The sequence below is a fragment of the Gossypium hirsutum genome, chromosome A08 (genome assembly GCF_007990345.1).
Source record: "Gossypium hirsutum isolate 1008001.06 chromosome A08, Gossypium_hirsutum_v2.1, whole genome shotgun sequence".
Lineage (NCBI taxonomy): Eukaryota > Viridiplantae > Streptophyta > Magnoliopsida > Malvales > Malvaceae > Gossypium > Gossypium hirsutum.
Window position 1 is genome coordinate 99586158 of NC_053431.1, and position 18688 is coordinate 99604845.

Here is an 18688-nt window from a genome sequence, read left to right on the forward strand (position 1 = left end):
GATATTGTTACCATTTGACGAATTTGATATAATTTTGGGTATGGATTGGTTAACGTTGCATGATGTTGTTGTGAATTGCGAACGAAAGATGATTGATCTGAGATGTTAGAATAATGAGATTATTCGAATTGAGTCAGATGATCTGAATGGTTTGCCAGTAGTGATTTCATTGATGTCGGCTCAGAATTATGTGAGAAAGGGTTATGAAGCTTAGTTTTCTTATGTGATTGATACAAAAGTGACCGAAAAGAAAATAGAATTGTGCCAGTTGTGTGACAGCCCAAAATTGACCCTAGTCGGGAAGTGGTTTCGGGACCACAAAACCGAGTCATAAAAATAATTGATTTCCATATTCTATGCTTATTATGCGTGTACATGAGTATGTGGAAGTTTCATTCTCCAATTTTGCCAATTGCATGAGAAATTATTAAATAGGGATCGATATGAGACATGGTGAAAATATGATAGGCTAATTTAAAATGGTCTATTAATGCATGTTGTGAAAATGATGGGTTTGCATGTCAATTTACCCAAAATTTGAGCTAGTGGTTGGCCATGCTATGGGTGGAAACATGTTGGGAACATGTTGGCCTAGTGAGGTATGTAGGAAAAAAATATAATAAGAAGTATGGGTAATAAAGAAATGGAAAAAAAGAAAGAATGTGTGTAATTGTTTCTTCCCCTCCCCATTGCCGTGAAAGTAAGAAAGAAAACAAAAAAAAAGTGTCCATCTTTCTTCATTTTCCCCTTGGCCGAATGTTCTAAGGAAGAAAGAAAAACAAGTTGTGTTCTTTGGTCCTTCTTGGCTGAATTGAAAGGAAGAAGAAGGGAGTGAAGCAATCGGTCATCTTAGGTCACTATTAAGGTAAGGAAGTTTGTACTAGCTTTTGAAATTTTAGTTGATATTGAGTGAGTTATCAAGTGATTTTTTGTAAACCATGTTGAAATTTCGATTTTGGGGGTGAGTATGGTTTTCGGCTATAAAAGATTAATAAGGGTGATGATTGTGTTTCATGCTAAACTTAGATGAATAATGGTAGTTGCTTACATCTTGATATCTATGAGTTCCTTTCTTGGTTCTACCATAGACCCCCAAAGTATATGTTTATTTGGTGTTGTTGGAGGTTTATGATAGAAGCTAATGAGTGAGAGTTTGATAGGTACCATGAGGTTAAACTTCATGAGATTGTAAGCTTGTAAGTTGGATGATGAAATTCATGCTTTGTGAAGGTAAATGGAGTAGAAGGAGCATTCGGCCATGAAGAAAAAAAGGGGGAAATTTATGATGAATTAAGTTGGAAGCTATTATAATGTACTTGTGCATTCGGGTATGGGATGAAAATATATGAGATGGCTATAATCAGCCTTGTGATTCGGCTGTTGTATATATATATATGCACATGATGTATTGGTATGATACATATATATATCACCCCAAAGTATATGTTTATATATGGTGGTGGTTTAGTTATGGACTAAATGATGGATGCATATTGAGTTATAATATGTAATGCATTAGTTAGTAAAATGTATGTCATTTATATGTGGTACTAAGAATATAATTTGGCCTCAAGGTAGACATGCATATTCGGCCACATGAGATGGAGTGGCGTTGCATGAATTCGGTTAGAGGCAAACATATTGATGCCTATACCTTGGTAAGGACAATCGGCTAAAGGGGAGTGTGGGTTAATATGTTGAGTTGATGCATGATTTCACATGTATGTGACTTTAAAGTCTAATGTATAAATATGGGCTAAGTGCCTTATGTTCCTCTTTTCGATGCTCAAATGATTAAATCAATTTATTTGTTTAATTAAGCTCAAGAGCAAAGGGGAAATAAATCCGATAAAGGGAAGGAAAAAGTGGTCGAATAGCCATCGGAATCGTTCGACGACATCCGAGGTAAGTTCTTGAGTAAGAGAGCTTAAATTAAGATTTGATTAGATCATGTTTTCAGCAAATCAAAATCATGCTCTTTGTGTGTGGCTATTGAGCCGAAATCACAAGAATGATAAGTGTCTTGTGTTTGAGTTTTGCTAACGAAAATGAAACACGAATGTGCTATGATTTATTGTTAAATGTGCATGGTTATTTGAATGATGTCCGTGCTAAGTCCCGAAGGCTTTGTGCTAAGTGACAATATCCGGACTAAGATCCGAAGGCATTTGTGCGAGATACTAATTCCGGGCTAAGCCCGAAGGCATTTGTGCGAGTTACTAAATCCGGGTTAAGTCCCGAAGGCATTTGTGCGAGTTACTATAACCAGGCTATGTCCCGAAGGCATTTGAACGAGGAGCTATATCCGGTTAAATTCCGAAGGTACGTGAATTGGGAATGAATGATCTTGCTGTAAAAATTTCAGCTAATACTCTAGAAACATCCCAACATTGAGGTATGTTTCGTATGTGCTTGAATTTAGTTGAGCCCTTACAAATAAGTATTCGCTTAGTTGATAAACGAGCTACCGGTCTTTGGCTGAGTTGATCTTTTGTGTATGTACATAAGGGTTGGTATGTGAAGCAAAGTATGATATCGAAAATTTGTTCATATGAAATTATCCGTTTAGCTATATGAATGCTATACTTTTGTTGTGCTGGAATTCCTTGCTCAAAACTTACTAAGCATAAATTGCTTACTCCGTTCATTGCTCCTCTGTTTTATAGATTTGGTTCTCCAGCTATCGGACTCGGGATCTTGAAGTCAAAGTCGCCCACACTATCAAAGCCCCCTTTTGGTACAATTTTGGTTGAACTTCGAAATGGCATGTATAGGACTACCCGTTTGTTGTGGGTCGTGGACCCTTTAGACTTGTATAATTTTGGATAGCCATGCGAAAATGGCTTATATGTGTTTGAGTATAATGTTATAATCATTCGGTGTGGATATGCTTGACAAGGATTAGCCATAGGAATGGTTAATCACTATCATAAATTGTGCTATTTTTGCAAAAAGGGCTAGTTGAATCATGGAAACCATGAAATAGGTAAAGTCTACCTTAAAGGCAGATGCTGACAGCAGTAGTGATGTAGATTTGGAAAATCACTAAAAATAGTAGGAAGTTAATTAAATAGTGAATAAATTATGTAAACAAACCTTGATGAATCTAATTTCATAGGAAAGTAATGAAACAATCATACGGATAGTATGTTAAGAGATATTCAGGTTCTCGTGAGACAGGGCCAGAACGGTTTCTGGATTCCCTGTTCCAACTTTGAAAATTCATTATAAATTAACCAGAGATAATTAGGAGTCATACCATATATTTATAGATTCCTCTCTGAGTCTAGTTTCTATCGAAATAAACGGCATCAGTATTGAAGCTCTGTGCAGGGAGATATCCAGGTCGTAATGCGCAAAGGTCAGTGTAGTCGATCCCTGTAACATGGGAGATTTTGACTAATAAACTGTACTAATTGGCCCGACCAAAAATTCTAGAAAAAAATATGTAGATGGGCATATGAGTCTAGTTTCAGGGAAAAATCACGAAACTGATTTTCGAGTTGTGAAACTCAAGATATGATTTTTAAAGCGACTAGTATGCAGATTGGCAGTGTCTGGGAAATTTTTTATAAGGGGTTTAAAGTCTGTTAACTCCTCGTGTTCGACTCCGGTGTCGGTCTCGGGTTCGGGGTGTTACATTTGATTGGTATCAGAGCTACGGTTTAGTCGATTCTAGGACTACCGTAATGCGTTGGGTCTAGTTATACATGCCATTTTATGTGATTATTGGATAGTGTGGTGATTTCTGACATTTGCAAATGTGTTAATTTATAGTAATGGATCCCGATCCCGACCGAGAGGTAGCTGATGATCTTGAGAGTGTGGCGCCTGCTCCCGCACAAGGGACAGCGCCGGCGGACTCTCAACCTAATGCTAGTAACCCGAATGATGAAGCTAGACAAGCTTTCTATAGCGTGATGAATGATTGGTTCAACCAATACATTCGAACTAATACGGCTGTTCCACAACCTCCATTCCCGACTAATACCACCCCCGAACCTACAATACCTCCGGTAACTGACCAAATAAGGTCAAATAAGCCCCCAATTGACAGAATCCGAAAACATGGGGCTACTGAATTTAAGGCTACGGATAGCGACGATGCCGAGCAAGCTGAATTTTGGTTGGACAACACTATCCGGGTACTCGATGAGCTATCTTGTACACCCGATGAATGCCTAAAGTGTACTATCTCCTTGCTACGCGATTCTGCCTACTATTGGTGGAGTACTCTGACTTCTGTTGTGCCCCGAGAGCAAGTAACTTGGGAGTTTTTCCAAACTGAGTTTTGGAAAAAGTATATCAGTCAGTGATTTGTTGATCAAAAACGGAAGGAATTTCTTGAGCTTAAGCAAGGTTCTATGTCAGTTACTGATTACGAGCGAAAATTTGTTAGACTTAGTAGATATGCTCGGGAATGTGTTTCGTCCGAGGCTATTATGTGTAAACGCTTCGAGGATGGGCTGAATGAAGATATAAAAATGTTTGTTGGCGTTCTTGCAATACGAGAGTTCGTAGTACTTGTCGAGCGAGCTTGTAAAGCCGAAGAGCTTAGAAAAGAAAAACAAAAAGTTGATGAGGGAACTGGAGAGTTTCGTAAAAGATCCTCGGGAAAGTCTCTTCAACAGGCATCGAAGAAATTTTGAGATGATGCGGGCCAGTTTAGAGTCACTTCAAGCCTTTTTAGACGAGATCGTGATCGACCCTCTGTGGGTACACGAGGCACTTCGGTCACCAGTGTTGGGAATGAACGTCGAGACAGAACGAAATGTCGATATTGCGGTAAATGGCATTCGGGGAGTTGTAGACTCCCTGACCGCTCCTGTTACAAGTGCGGATCAGTTGACCACTTCATTAAAGATTGCCCGAGGTTGTCTGAACAGAATGTAAATCAGAGTGGGAAACCGGGTGCTACCACTGCTCGAGGTAGACCATCTGGAAATACGGGCAATGCTGGTGGTGGTCAGAGAGGATCTAGAGATGCTACGACCAGATCCGAGGCTCGTGCGCCTGCTAGAGCTTATGCTATACGTGCCCGCGAGGATGCTCCTTCGCCTGATGTTATTACCGGGATTTTTACACTCTTTGATACTAATGTAATTGCTTTGATTGACCCCGGTCCTACACATTCTTACATATGTGAAACCTTAGCATCCAGTAAGACTTTACCTATTGAGTCTACTGAGTTCGTAATTCGGGTGTCAAACCCCTTGGGTCGTTACGTGCTTGTCGACAAAGTGTGTAAGGAATGTCCCCTAGTAATTCGAGGTTCCTGTTTTCCGGCGGACTTGATGCTTTTGCCATTGGATGAATTTGATGTTATTCTTGGTTTGGATTGGTTGACCGCGCATGATGCGGTTGTGAATTGCAAAAGCAAGACTATTGATTTGAGGTGCGCAAATAACGAAGTAATCCGAGTTGAGTCTACGGACTTGGAGGGGATGCCAGCTGTAATATCAGCAATGTTGGCCCAGAAATATGTAAGAAAAGGGTGCGAAGCATACCTTGCGTATGTACTTGATGACAAAGAATCAGAAAAGAAACCCGAATCTATGCCGGTGGTTTGTGAATACCCAGATGTTTTTCCTGAAGAATTACCGGGTTTACCACCTGTTCGGGAGGTAGAGTTTGGTATTGAGCTTGTACCTGGGACTACGCCGATTTCGATAGCTCCGTATCGTATGGCACCAACCGAGTTAAAAGAGTTGAAAGCTCAGTTGCAAGAATTGACAGATAGAGGTTTTGCTCGACCAAGTTTCTCATCTTGGGGTGCACCAGTATTGTTCGTGAAAAAGAAGGACGGAACCATGAGGTTGTGCATTGACTATCGTCAACTGAATAAAGTAACGATAAAGAACAAATATCCGTTGCCGCGCATCGATGATTTGTTCGACCAACTGAAGGGAACCACAGTGTTCTCAAAAATAGATTTGAGATCGGGCTATTATCAGTTGCGAATTCGCGAATCGGACATACCCAAAACTGCCTTCAGGACAAGATATGGTCACTACGAGTTCTTAGTGATGCCGTTTGGGCTCACTAATGCCCCTGCGGTATTTATGGATTTGATGAATCGGATCTTCAGACCATATTTGGATCGGTTCGTAGTTGTGTTCATTGATGACATCTTGGTCTATTCAAGAGATGAGACCGAACATGCTGAGCACCTGAGACTGGTGTTGCAAATTTTGCGGGATAAGTAGTTATATGCTAAGTTCAGTAAGTGTGAGTTCTGGTTAAGAGAGGTTAGCTTCTTGGGTCATGTGGTATCCGCATCGGGTATTCGAGTTGACCCGAACAAAATTTCAGCCATACTTAACTGGAAGCCTCCAAGAAATATTACCGAAGTTCGGAGCTTCCTGGGACTCGTCGGTTATTATCGACGATTTGTCAAAGGTTTCTCGATGATAGCCACACCAATGACGAAGCTACTTCAAAAGGATGTTAAGTTCGAATGGACGGAGAAATGTCAGAAATGTTTTGATCAACTAAAAACTTATTTGACTGAAGCTCCAATTTTAGTGCAACCCGAATCAGGCAAAGAGTTTGTCATTTATAGTGACGCATCCCTACTTAGGTTGGGTTGCGTATTGATGCAAGAAAGTCGAGTGGTGGCCTATGTGTCTAGACAATTAAAGCCACATGAGAAAAATTATCCGACCCATGATCTTGAACTAGCTGCCATCGTATTTGCTTTAAAAATATGGCGACATTATTTGTTTGGTGAGAAGTGCCATGTATTTTCGGATCACAAAAGTCTCAAATATTTGATGACTCAGCGAGACTTGAATCTGCGACAAAGACGTTGGCTTGAGTTGTTGAAAGATTACGAGCTTGTCATTGATTACCACCCGGGAAAGGCTAATGTGGTTGCAGACGCCTTAAGCCGGAAGTCATTGTTTGCTTTACGAGCGATGAATGTGCATTTGTCTGTTCTACCCGACAATGTGTTAGTAGCTGAATTAAAAGCCAAACCATTATTGACTCATCAAATTCGTGAAGCTCAGACAGTCGATGATGAATTGGTTGCAAAACGGGCTGAGTGTGTTCCGAACAAGGAATCGGAGTTTCAAATTGATGATGATGATTGTTTGAGGTTCAAAAGTCGTTTGTGTGTTCCAAGGAATTCAGAACTCATTTCGATGATTCTGAACGAAGCCCATTGTAGCCGAATGTCAATTCACTCGGGGGTACGAAAATGTACAACGATTTGAAACGTCGATTTTGGTGGCATGGTATGAAACGAGACATCTCCGACTTTGTTTCGAGATGTTTAATATGTCAACAAGTGGAAGCGGAACATCAAGTGCCTTCAGGATTACTTCAGCCGATCATGATACCCGAGTGGAAATGGGATCGAGTCACAATGGACTTTGTGTCCGGACTGCCATGGTTAACAAGTAAGAAGGATGCGATTTGGGTTGTTGTTGATAGACTGACTAAGTCGGCTCACCTTATCCCCGTGCGTATGGATTTTTCATTGGATAAACTAGCCGAATTGTATGTTTCTCAGATTGTGAGATTACACGGGGTACCTATTTCTATCGTGTCGGATAGAGATCCGAGATTCACCTCGCGATTTTGGAGGAAATTGCAAGAAGCTGTGGGTACCAAACTGCATTTTAGCACTGCTTTTCATCCCCAAACCGATGGTCAATCTGAGCGGATAATTCAGATACTTGAGGATATGTTGAGACGTTGCATCCTCGAGTTCAGTAGTTCATGGGAACGGTATTTACCTTTGATTGAATTCGCTTACAACAATAGTTTTCAATCAAGTATTAAGATGGCACCTTACGAGGCTTTGTACGGTCGTAAATGCCGTACACCTTTGTTTTGGACCGAGCTCGGTGAAAGTAAAATTTTCGGAGTTGATTTGATTAAGGATGCCGAACAGAAAGTAAAGGTAATCCGTGAAAGTCTGAAAGCAGCCACAGATCGTCAAAAATCATATGCGGATTTGAAACAAAAGGACATTGAATATCAAGTGGGAGATAAAGTGTTTCTTAAAGTTTCACCTTGAAAGAAGGTACTCAGATGTGGCCGTAAGGGAAAGTTGAGCCTGAGATTCATTGGGCCCTACGAAATCTCCGAACGAGTTGGTCCGGTTGCGTATAAATTGATTTTGCCCCCTAAGCTTGAAAAGATTCACGACGTCTTTCATATTTCGATGCTTCGACGCTATCGATCTGATCCATCGCATATAATTAGCCCATCAGAGGTTGAAATTCAAGCCGATATGAGTTATGAAGAAGAACCGATCCGTGTCCTAGCTCGTGAAGTGAAGGAGTTGCGAAACAAAAGGGTTCCGTTAGTGAAGGTGTTATGGCTCAAACACGGGATCGAGGAAGCTACTTGGGAAACCGAGAGCTCGATGAAAGAACGAGACCCAAACTTATTTACCGGTAAGATTTTCGGGGACGAAAATTTCTTAAGCGGGGGAGAGTTGTGACAGCCCAAAATTGACCCTAGTCGGGAAGTGGTTTCGGGACCACAAAATCGAGTCATAAAAATAATTGATTTCCATATTCTATGCTTATTATGTGTGTACACGAGTATGTGGAAGTTTCATTCTCCAATTTTGCCAATTGCATGAGAAATTATTAAATAGGGATCGATATGAGACATGGTGAAAATATGATAGGCTAATTTAAAATGGTCTATTAATGCATGTTGTGAAAATGATGGGTTTGCATGTCAATTTACCCAAAATTTGAGCTAGTGGTTGGCCATGCTATGGGTGGAAACATGTTGGGAACATGTTGGCCTAGTGAGGTATGTAGGAAAAAATATAATAAGAAGTATGGGTAATAAAGAAATGGAAAAAAAGAAAGAATGTGTGTAATTGTTTCTTCCCCTCCCCATTGCCGTGAAAGTAAGAAAGAAAACAAAAAAAAAGTGTCCATCTTTCTTCATTTTCCCCTTGGCCGAATGTTCTAAGGAAGAAAGAAAAACAAGTTGTGTTCTTTGGTCCTTCTTGGCTGAATTGAAAGGAAGAAGAAGGGAGTGAAGCAATCGGTCATCTTAGGTCACTATTAAGGTAAGGAAGTTTGTACTAGCTTTTGAAATTTTAGTTGATATTGAGTGAGTTATCAAGTGATTTTTGTAAACCATGTTGAAATTTCGATTTTGGGGGTGAGTATGGTTTTCGGCTATAAAAGATTAATAAGGGTGATGATTGTGTTTCATGCTAAACTTAGATGAATAATGGTAGTTGCTTACATCTTGATATCTATGAGTTCCTTTCTTGGTTCTACCATAGACCCCCAAAGTATATGTTTATTTGGTGTTGTTGGAGGTTTATGATAGAAGCTAATGAGTGAGAGTTTGATAGGTACCATGAGGTTAAACTTCATGAGATTGTAAGCTTGTAAGTTGGATGATGAAATTCATGCTTTGTGAAGGTAAATGGAGTAGAAGGAGCATTCGGCCATGAAGAAAAAAAAGGGGGAAATTTATGATGAATTAAGTTGGAAGTTATTATAATGTACTTGTGCATTCGGGTATGGGATGAAAATATATGAGATGGCTATAATCAGCCTTGTGATTCGGCTCTTGTATATATATATATATGCACATGATGTATTGGTATGATACATATATATATCACCCCAAAGTATATGTTATATATGGTGGTGGTTTAGTTATGGACTAAATGATGGATGCATATTGAGTTATAATATGTAATGCATTAGTTAGTAAAATGTATGTCATTTATATGTGGTACTAAGAATATAATTTGGCCTCAAGGTAGACATGCATATTCAGCCACATGAGATGGAGTGGCGTTGCATGAATTCGGTTATAGGCAAACATATTGATGCCTATACCTTGGTAAGGACAATCGGCTAAAGGGGAGTGTGGGTTAATATGTTGAGTTGATGCATGATTTCACATGTATGTGACTTTAAAGTCTAATGTATAAATATGGGCTAAGTGCCTTATGTTCCTCTTTTCGATGCTCAAATGATTAAATCAATTTATTTGTTTAATTAAGCTCAAGAGCAAAGGGGAAATAAATCCGATAAAGGGAAGGAAAAAGTGGTTCCAATAGCCATCGGAATCGTTCGACGACATCCGAGGTAAGTTCTTGAGTAAGAGAGCTTAAATTAAGATTTGATTAGATCATGTTTTAAGCAAATCAAAATCATGCTCTTTGTGTGTGGCTATTGAGCCGAAATCACAAGAATGATAAGTGTCTTGTGTTTGAGTTTTGCTAACGAAAATGAAACACGAATGTGCTATGATTTATTGTTAAATGTGCATGGTTATTTGAATGATGTCCGGGCTAAGTCCCGAAGGCTTTGTGCTAAGTGAAAATATCCGGACTAAGATCCGAAGGCATTTGTGTGAGATACTAATTCCGGGCTAAGCCCGAAGGCATTTGTGCGAGTTACTAAACCCGAGTTAAGTCCCGAAGGCATTTGTGCAAGTTACTAAATCCGGGTTAAGTCCCGAAGGCATTTGTGCGAGTTACTATAACCAGGCTATGTCCCGAAGGCATTTGAACGAGGAGCTATATCCGGTTAAATTCCGAAGGTACGTGAATTGGGAATGAATGATCTTGCTGTAAAAATTTCAGCTAATACTCTAGAAACATCCCAACATTGAGGTATGTTTCGTATGTGCTTGAATTTAGTTGAGCCCTTACAAATAAGTATTCGCTCAGTTGATAAACGAGCTACCGGCCTTTGGCTGAGTTGATCTTTTGTGTATGTACATAAGGGTTGGTATGTGAAGCAAAGTATGATATCGAAAATTTGTGCATATGAAATTATCCGTTTAGCTATATGAATGCTATACTTTTGTTGTGCTGGAATTCCTTGCTCAAAACTTACTAAGCATAAATTGCTTACTCCGTTCATTGCTCCTCTGTTTTATAGATTTGGTTCTCCAGCTATCGGACTCGGGATCTTGAAGTCAAAGTCGCCCACACTATCAAAGCCCCTTTTGGTACAATTTTGGTTGAACTTCGAAATGGCATGTATAGGACTACCCGTTTGTTGTGGGTCGTGGACCCTTTGGACTTGTATAATTTTGGATAGCCATGCGAAAATGGCTTATATGTGTTTGAGTATAATGTTATAATCATTCGGTGTGGATATGCTTGACAAGGATTAGCCATAGGAATGGTTAATCACTATCATAAATTGTGCTATTTATGCAAAAAGGGCTAGTTGAATCATGGAAACCATGAAATAGGTAAAGTCTACCTTAAAGGCAGATGCTGACAGCAGCAGTGATGTAGGTTTGGAAAATCACTAAAAATAGTAGGAAGGGAATTAAATAGTGAATAAATTATTTAAACAAACCTTGATGAATCTACTTTCATAGGAAAGTAACGAAACAATCATACGGACAGTATGTTAAGAGATATTCAGGTTCTCGTGAGACAGGACCAGAACGGTTTCTGGATTCTCTGTTCCGACTTTGAAAATTCATTATAAATTAACCAGAGATAATTAGGAGTCATATCATATATGTATAGATTCCTATTTGAGTCTATTTTCTATAGAAACAAACGGCATCAGTATTGAAGCTCTGTGCAGGGCGATATCCAGGTCGTAATGCGCAAAGGTCAGTGTAGTCGATCCCTGTAACATGGGATATTTTGACTAATAAACTGTACTAATTGCCCCAACCAAAAATTCTAGAAAAAAATATGTAGATGAGCATATGAGTCTAGTTTCAGGGAAAAATCACGAAACTGATTTTCGAGTTGTGAAACTCAAGATATGATTTTTAAAGCGACTAGTATGCAGATTGGCAGTGTCTGGGAAATTTTTTTATAAGGGGTTTAAAGTCTGTTAACACCTCGCGTTCGACTCCGGTGTCGGTCTCAGGTTCGGGGTGTTACAAGTTGTGTGTGAATATCCAGATATATTTCCTAAAAAGTTACCGGGTTTACCACCACTCTGAGAGATTGAGTTTGGCATTGAGTTAATGTTGGGTACAACACCGATATCGATAGCTCTGTATAGAATGGCTCCGACAGAGTTAAAATAATTAAAAGCTCAATTGCAAGAATTAACCGATAGAGGCTTTCCAAGACTGAGTTTTTCACCATGGGGTGCTCCTGTGTTGTTTGTGAAAAAGAAAGATGGCATGATGAAAATGTGTATATACTATTGATAGTTGAATAAAGTGGCAATCAAGAACAAATACCCTTTACCGTGGATTGATGACTTGTTTGATCAATTGAAAGGGGCTACAGTGTTTTCCTTATGAAAGGTCATTCTAGGCTTTAATCAACCTAAAGGAACTTTAAAGAAGAATGGTTTCACATAAAATTTGTGCTTTGGAAAAACACTTCAATGTGACATCACAGATTCGGCCGTAACGTCTAGGCCAGGTTTAGGGTGTTACATGTTTGAATTGAAATCCAAATGTTCATGTGATAGCTTTATTTATATATGACTTACTAAGCTTTTAAAGCTTACTTTGTATGTTCTTTCCATGCTTTATAGATTATCGAAGCTAGCTTGGACTAGGGGATCGTTGGGAAATGTCATCACACTATCGATCATCTCGTTGGTACTTTTGAAACTTTGTATATATGGTATATGGCATGTATAGGCTAGTGTCATCTTGGTATGTTTTGAGTTGTGATTATAGCCATGATATTTGGCTTGTAAATGTTTGGAATATGGCCATTTAACTTGGTTTGAATTATATGTTTGATAAATGATATATGTGATGTATATAATGTCCTAAGTGTTGACTTGTTTGAAATGGTTGTATGGATGCTCTTTTGGATAGTTATATGTTGTGGTATTATTGCTTGGAATTTGGTATATTTTGGTATGATTTGAGGATGATGAACTAATATTTTTGAGAAGCATGATTTGGTTGATAAAAAGGTGAGAAATTTCATTTAAAAGTTATGTGAGATTGATGATTGTGGCATATTGATTTGGTATGTTTTGATTATGGAATTTAGTAGTTGAATTGATTGATGATAGATGGTATGATATGTGTGTGAAATGGCATGTTTTGGCTGCCTATATATGTGTTGAATTGATACCATTTGATGGCTAGGTGTGTATGTGATGAGGGTGGCAAATTGACTTTGCAACTAGCCTATTTTTGTCCACACGGGCATGTGTCTCAGTGGTGTGCGACACACGGTCATGTTACACGGCTGTGTGTCCCTTGGGATACCCTTTCGAATTAAAGAAGTATACCTTATAGTTTTGACACGGCCTAGGCACATGGGCGTGTCTATTGGCCGTGTGAGATACACAGCCTTAGCACATGTGTGTGTGTGGCCATTTTGAAAGGTGCACGGGATTGACACACAGGCGTGTGGTTGACCGTGTGGCCAAGTCAGTAACCTCTCTAATTTTTCCCACAGCCATGGCACACGGGCGTGTCCTCGGCCATGTGGTGCAAGTCAGTATGAATGCCTTGTTTTCACACGGCCTATGAGACGGGCGTGTCTGGTAGCCATGTGAGGCACACAGGCTATTCACACGGGCGTGTGACCTTTAAATTTTTAAAAATTTTCTATGTTTCCCAAAGTTTGCAAATGTCATCGATTTAGTCCCGAACCACTTCTAAGCATGTTTTACAGTCTCGTAGGACCTTAGAAGGGAAAATATGATCGAGATGAATGGATTTTGATTATGATTGCAATAATGTATATGAATGATGTGTATTATCCGGTGATGCCTTGTAACCATATTCCGACGACGGATACGGGTTAGGGGTGTTACATTAACCATCATCCAAGCGAGTTGTTGCACCTCCCAAATCCACCATTCAAGTCATCATTAGTCACCCTCCATCCCTAACCCCACGCCACTTTACTTTACCTTCAAATTATTTTATTGAGTTCTCATCGGTTAATAAAAGGTGGTAAGACTTTTTTTGTTCCCAAATTTTTAATTTAATTAATTTGTTTAACCCTTCAATTATATATGAATTGTTAATATTCTATTCTAATTAAAATTTGGGAAATTATCACTTGTTTCTATCCTCTGTCAAGTTCAGGTTGAATCATGCCTCGTAAAAGAACTCGAACCTCTATCGAAATCGAGGAATCATAAGACAAGTTCCATTCTAAAGGAGCAAAAGCAAGACAACTTTAAGAAACAAAAAATGTTTCCAAAAAAAGGATTTACTTTGGGAGAAAGTAATCACACTAACTTCATGGCGAACATTCAAAAAATTACTGAAGTATTGAATTGAGAAGTGTTTTGTGGCAAGAAACCAACCTCATGTCCTAAATTAGTTCGAGAATTTTATACGAATTTAACATTTTTTACTGCAAAAGAAGTAATTATCCGGGGAGTTAAGGTATCTTTTAATTCGAAAAATATTTATGATCTATTTGATTTACCTAACTTTGACTACAACAATTATTCCTCTATAATGAAATATGTCGAAAAGGAAATGTTACAAGAAATTTTACAAACATTTACAGTTCCTGGGTCTAAATGGACAGTGTTGAGATATGGGAGTCATACTTGTTGTAAAGAAAATTTGACTCCATTAGTGAAGGTATGGCTTTATTTTGTGCATTTGAGCTTAATGCCTATCTCACATGATACCACAATTTTAGTGGAAAGAATGGCTTTGTTATATTCCATTATGACAGAAAAACTATTAATGTGGAAAAAATTATCCTAAAAGTGATTCGAAACAGTGTATGAAAACTCGTGTCCGTCCAATTGTAAAGATGGTAAGGTATAATCAAGGAACAATTACTGATTAGGACCCAGCCAGAGTAGTAGGAGATGCTATCTTTCAACAGAAGTTGGAACCAGATGATGAAGTTGAAAACAAGGATGTTCCTGCAAACCCAAAACCAACAGAGCTGGTTAAAATTCCTAATGTGGCAAAACCTACTAAAACGATTCCTAAACCAAAAAGAGAAACTCAAGCACCTCAAGTTCCTTCATTAAGTGTCATTCTATGAAGTGAGCAGTCAAATATAAATGGAAATTCTACAACATATGCAATGGCAACAAAAATCTTTTTGGAGATGCTAAAAAATACAAGATGATTCATTCAGAGATGCATTCAAGAAAATATTTCATAACCTATTTGTTTTTGAGCTTGAATTTCCATATTTTATATTTGAACCATGGACTCCAATGTCGAGGAAGGAATGAGACGATTCAAGCAAAGACAAAGATGATGAAGCAAAGATTGGGTCAAATTTTGAAGGGTCTGTGAATAAATAAAAAAAGGGGACTCTTTCCTTTATTTTTTTTAGGTTTTTTTAGGTTTTTAGTTTTAAATTCTTTTATGATATTTCTATTTCTCACTTAATAAAACAATAAGTTGAAATAATGAATAAAATTGAACAATTTGCAAAATATGAAGTGTCACAATAGATATGTACATGCCTAGGGTTGGATCTGTCTAGGAAAAACTTGGTATTTAAGTAGTCAAACTTGACTCACCTCCTTTTCCTGGGATCCTACTTGGTGTATAATATCTATTCATTTCTATATTTTTGTTCCTTCTATCTATCATTTTTAACAATGGGGACATTGTTAATCTTAAATAGAGGGGACAAAAAATTGAATTGTTCTTTTCAAGAATTCATTTTTCCTATCAAATTGTGATTAAGTTATATTTTGTTAAAAAAATTGAATTTTTTTTATTATGCTAAAATTTAGTATAAATAAAGTTCTACTATTTCAATAATTGTTATGATTAGCTTAATTATGACATAAATGTCAGTCTTAATAAAATATGTAAATCAAACTATCAAAGTTTTAGTTGCTTAGAAAAGCTAAGCATGCATGAAAGTTTAAGTCTCTAGAATTGATTTAGTAATTTCTTGAGGCAAAATGCTAGAAGTCATGGAATTTTGAAATGATTTAGGCAAACTTTGTTTGGATTGTTTGAACCTTTCAAGCCAACCTTAATGAATATGTATCCCTTAAAACCTGACTTTGAGACTATATGACCTAATTTTATTTGAACCTTGTATTAATAAGCCATTCCTTCTCTAATATTTATCTTTACATTGTCCCAAACACTAGAGTCAATCTAATTATAATATTCTTTGAAAATAAATTTGGGCGAGTTGAAAATAGGTATCAAATGCTCAAAAATATTGTAGTACATGTGGTAATATGCTTATTCAAAAAAAAGAGAGAGCATATGTACTCAAAAATAGATGTACAAGAAGCATCTGTACTTAAGTTCAAAAAAATTGGGGAATTTGGGGATATTTATTCTAAAGGTTCGATGCTAGCTGTGTCTAGGGTTTTTAGCATAAAATTATCTATCTTTTTACTTACCCCTAGCCAAGCCACATTACAACCTACTTCAAAGACCTATTGATGCAGATTTTTGTGCCGACTATATTAGTGGAGAGAAATTGCTAAGATCAACTTTTGAAAGCATAATTAAACTTAGGGATTACAACTTAGTCTTAAATGGGGGAATATAAGTTTAGTATATATTTATTAAGATAAAGAATTTAGTCTATATTTTTTTGTCTTGATAATAATTGAGAATAATTAAACAATATCAATACTTAAGTTGCATAATTTCAAAATTTTTATTCTCGAGCATAATTGCACTAAACTCATAATTGTGGGAAGAAATGATTGTTGAAGGAATTTTTCAAATGTGATTTTCTTAAACTTCTTTTACAATTTGTGCATTACTCAGGACGAGTAATGAATTAAGTTTAGGGGTGTGGAAACACTAAAATATATAGACTTTTTCAGCATCTTTTGAGCATTAATTCATACAATTTCTAAGTAAATTTCATCAAATTTTATGATTTTATTATAAAATAATTAAATTGAACTTAACTTAATAAATATTTTTTATTTTAATTATTTTTATAATAAATTTTCATAATTTGGCCAATTTTAGACATCTTTGTACAATGGAAGAAAAATCAACGTAGTAGTCACCTTAAAGAGATTGGATTGTTGAAACATTTGACACATGAGGATGGTTGATTATTTTACAGTCATGGACACCCCAATTAGCTTCTTGGACCATTAACAAATGTAATTGATCTAACAAAAATTAGGTCAAATTAATTTTCAGTCTGATATCGAAGAAAGGGCTTAGAGTGTGTAATTAAAAGAGAATGAAACATGAGCTTAAAAAGCAACCCAAAAGCCATCCAGCCCACATCCAAATCAACTCTCAAATCTGATTAAAGTTTAAAAAAAACCCTTAACTTTCTCCCAAACCCGTTCCAAACCCTCATCTTTTTGTGCAATCTCACTTGTGGCATTAAGCTAAATTTAGCAAAGCCATATCAACCCCTCTCCCTACTATCAAGGGTCGGCCATGGAAAGGGGGATTGGCTTTTATTTTTAGCCAGTACAAGCTACCCTCTTCAAGTATAAATACCACTGCTCACCTCATTTCACATCATTCATTCAGTATTCTCTTTTCTTATTCTTTCATTTATTCTTTTCTCTCCTTTTGCCTTTCCATTTTCTCTTCTTTCCCTTGTCAATTTCCCCTCTTGACAAAGAGCTAGAAAGCCTCTTGGAGTAGTAGCAATTGAGTATCTTGAAGGCCTTTGATCGATAGAACAAAGTAGAGAGAAAGAGACACACGCTAGTTTAGCTTTGAAAAAACACTGAATTTGTCTTCTAGTTTCCCTCTTTACTTATTTTTAGTTTGTTTTGTGATCATAAACAAGAATTCTTATTGTTTTGATGCTTCTAATTTAATTATGCTGACTTAAATTATGTTTATGTTAGATTGATTGCATCTTATCCACTTAATTTATTAAAATCATGTTTGTGTTATTATAGGGTTGTTAGTTAGTTCAATTAGATAAAATTAAGCCTATGTTATACATGCACTACAATTGTAAGGTAACAATTGAATTAATTGGAGAACTGAATGGGTCAGCTAGCTACGAAGCTTCGTAATATGGGTAAAGAATATTGCAAAGTAGTCACTTTATGAATTGGAAAGGCTTTGGAAGCCAATGTGGTTGAGGCTGAGGATAAAGATAAACCTATAGAGAGAGTGGAAGATCAAACAACAGTTGAAATTCTTGTACAACAGAAACCAATTCCCCAAAAACTGGAGAGGTAAAACCCAAACAAGTCACTTTTGATAAGCTCACACCTATATCAAATACAAATACAATACCTCAAAAGAATTATCTGGTCCAAGCCAAGGCTTCATCACCCCCGTATCCACAAACACTCAAGCAAAAAAAACATGAGGTGTAATTTAAGAAATTCTTGGTTGTTCTTAAGCATCTTCATATCAATATCACATTGGTTTAAGTTTTAGAACAAATGCCTAACTACATCAAGTTCATGAAAAATGTTCTTTCTAAGAAACGGAGGCTTCGAGAATTCGAGACTGTAGTATTAACAAAGGAGTATAGCACATTCCTACAGAACAAGATACCCCTAAAAATGAAGGACCCCGGGAGCTTTACTATACATTGTAACATTGGGGAATCTTACTATGGTAAAGCTCTATGTTATCTAAAAGCACGCATCAACTTGATGCCAATGTTTGTTTTTAAGAAGTTGGGTATAGATAATGTTAGACAAACAACTGTGACACTCCAATTGGAGGATCGATCTTTAGCACATCTAGAAGGAAAAATCGATGATGTTTTGGTACGTGTAGATAAGTTTATTGTTCCTACTGATTTTATCATTTTAGATATTAAAGAAGATAAAGAAGTTTCAATCATCTTGAGGAGGCCTTTTTTAGCAACAAG

At 37.3% G+C, this 18688-nt stretch overlaps 1 pseudogene; it reads right to left on the reverse strand.

Annotated features, from left to right (window-relative positions):
• Positions 1–18688, reverse strand: part of LOC107933869 (uncharacterized) — a 94215-nt pseudogene that overhangs the window by 29405 nt on the left and 46122 nt on the right.